At 44.2% G+C, this 2,699-nt stretch overlaps 1 pseudogene; it reads left to right on the top strand.

Moving 5' to 3' along the window:
- Positions 1 to 348: 348 nt before the first annotated feature.
- On the top strand, positions 349 to 2,699 carry LOC144577810 (double-strand-break repair protein rad21 homolog pseudogene; annotated as a pseudogene).

Raw genomic sequence — 2,699 nt, 5'->3', positions numbered from 1 at the left:
CATGTTGTAATTTCTAGAATAACTACTATAAGTAGTCAAAAAGCATGTGACTGCCAAAATGACAAATGAGGAAAATAATAATTTTTAAATAATCAATCAAATGGAAGGCAAGGCAGCAGAAAGAAAAAAGGAACATAAAACATGTTGGAGCAAACCATCTTGTTTGAGTGAATCGGAAAGGAGGCGGTGGCTGCAGTAGGCAGCAGGAGCTGCTCTGAAGCTACACCTCATAAGGTTTCCCCCCTTTTCCACCCCTCTACCAACCCTTTTTCTGTCCCTGGGCCACCCAGCCCACCCAACTCCCAGCAGAGAGCAAGCTTCCTTTTATTTTCATAGCCAACCAGAATAATGTTCCATGCACGTTTTCTCCTCAGTAAAAGAGGATCTCTGACCAAAATTTGGCTAGCGGCCCATTGGGATAAAAAGCTAACCAAAGCTTATGTATTTGAGTGCAATTTAGAGAGCAGCCTGGAGAGTATCACCTCACCAAAGGTGGAAATGGCATTAGGGATATCAGGACATCTCTGACTGGGAGTTGTTTGAATCTATCACAGAAGAGACAAATACCTTTTTGCAGACTGTAATGTAGCATTCATTAACATAAAGATGGCTTTTTGGTCAGGTGTTGTTGGCCTACTTGAAAATCAGGAAGCAGTTTATAATGCCATTACTTTAGTCTTCAAGTAATGGCATTGTAAGCTGACTTAGATGACATCAAAGTAGTCTATGGCCATACCACCCTGAATGTGCCGAATCTTGTCAGATCTCAGAAGCTAAGCAGGGTAGGGCCTGGTGTTAGTACTTGGATGGGAGATGACATCAAAGTAGCCCAGCAGTTCAGCTTGAATCAAAGAGATAACCAGGAGAGAAGAAATTGGGAACATCAGTATCTTACAAGAAAATAATTTTTGCAATTTTGGAATGGATGATTATAAGATAATGAGAGAAGACTGTGTTTATGACAATGAGGACATGTTAGTAAGCATTACTGCTTCTAACTTCCTATTAGAGTCTAAGCAGAGCACCAGCAATCTAAATGAGAAAGTTAACCATTTAGAATATGAAGACCAATGTAAGGAGAATAATTTTGGAGAAGGAAATATGGTGGAATATTAGATGACAAACTTATTAGTAATAATGATGGCAGTGTCTTTGATGATCCCCCTGCCCTCTCTGAGGCAAGGGTGATGTTGCCAGAGCAGCCTGCACATGATGATATGGATGAAGATGATAATATATCAATGAGTAGGCCCGATAGCCCTGATTCAGTGGATCCCATCGAACTGATGCCAACTATGACTGATCAAACAATACTTGTTTGGCTTAGAGTAAGATCACAGCTTCTCTTGACTAGGGGAGGGAGTTCCCTGACCCCTTGTGCTTCCCAGGTGATGCAGCACCCAACCCTGCTTCAGTTCACCCTCTCCATGGGCTGCACCCACTGTCTAACCAGTCCCAATGAGATGATCCAGGTACCTCAGTTGGAAATGCATAAGCCACCAGCCTTCTGCATTGATCTCACTGGGAGCTGCAAACAGGAGCTGTTCCTATTTGGCAGTCTTGCCAGCCAGGCCCTCATGTTTTTTTCACATTTCAAAACAAATCATGCTTTCTCAATGGTTCTTCAAAGTCTTAACTCATCCCAGCATTAACTCAAAAGACCAAGGGCCAAGTTTCATCTGAGACAAGGCAAGACCCTTCTGCCTATGAGCCTATAAAGTGAAAAACAAGTTAGTTACTTTCAAGATAAAATGGGGATACAGATATTGGGTAAATGGTCCCACTCCAAAAGGGAGAAATTGGCCAAAGTAAAGAGGCTACAGGCACTATGCAAGCCCAAAAGCCAGCAGGGCAGTTATTTAAAAATTTTTTTTGAGATAAGGTCTATCTCTGTCACCATGATGGATTGCAATGGCATGATCTTAGCTCTGTGCAACCTCCACCTTACAGGCTCAAGCAATTCTCCTGCCTCAGCCTCCCAAGTAGCTGTGATTACAGGCACATGCCACTGAACATGGCTAATTTTGTATTTTTCATAGAGAAAGGGTTTTTCCATGTTGCTTAGGCAGGTCTCAAACTCCTGAGCTCAGATGATTTGCCTGCATTGGCCTCCCAAATTTGTGGAATTACAGGCATGAGTTACCACACCCAGCCATATTAAATCCTAAAGCTCCAAAATAATCTCCTTTGATTCCATGTCTCACATACAGGGTACGCTGATGCAAGAAGTGGGCTTCCCAGGCCTTGAGTAGTTCAGCCTCTATGGCTTTGCAAGCTACAGCACCTGCAGCTGCTTTCATGGACTAGCATTGAGTCCCTACAGCTTTTCCAGGTGCACAGTGCAAACTGTCAGTGGATACAATTCTGGGGTCTGGAAGATGATGGCCCTCTTCCCACCGCTCCATTAGGCAGTGCCCCAGCGGGGGACTCCATGTAGGGTCTCCAACCCCACATTCCCTCTCTGCATTGCCCTAGTAGAGATTGTCTTCTTAAGGGCTCCACCCCTGCAGCAGACTTCTGCCTGGACATCCAGGTGTTTCCATACAGCCTCTGAAATCTAGACAGAAACTCCCAAAGTTCAACTTTTGTCTTCTGTGCACCCATAGGCCCAACAACATGTGGAAGTCACCAAGGCTTGGGACTTGCACCCTCTGAAGCAATGGCCTGAACTAAACCTTGACCCTGTTAGCCATGGCTAG

Source organism: Callithrix jacchus, chromosome 9 (genome assembly GCF_049354715.1).
Source record: "Callithrix jacchus isolate 240 chromosome 9, calJac240_pri, whole genome shotgun sequence".
NCBI lineage: Eukaryota > Metazoa > Chordata > Mammalia > Primates > Cebidae > Callithrix > Callithrix jacchus.
This window is presented reverse-complemented; position numbering and strand designations above follow the sequence as displayed.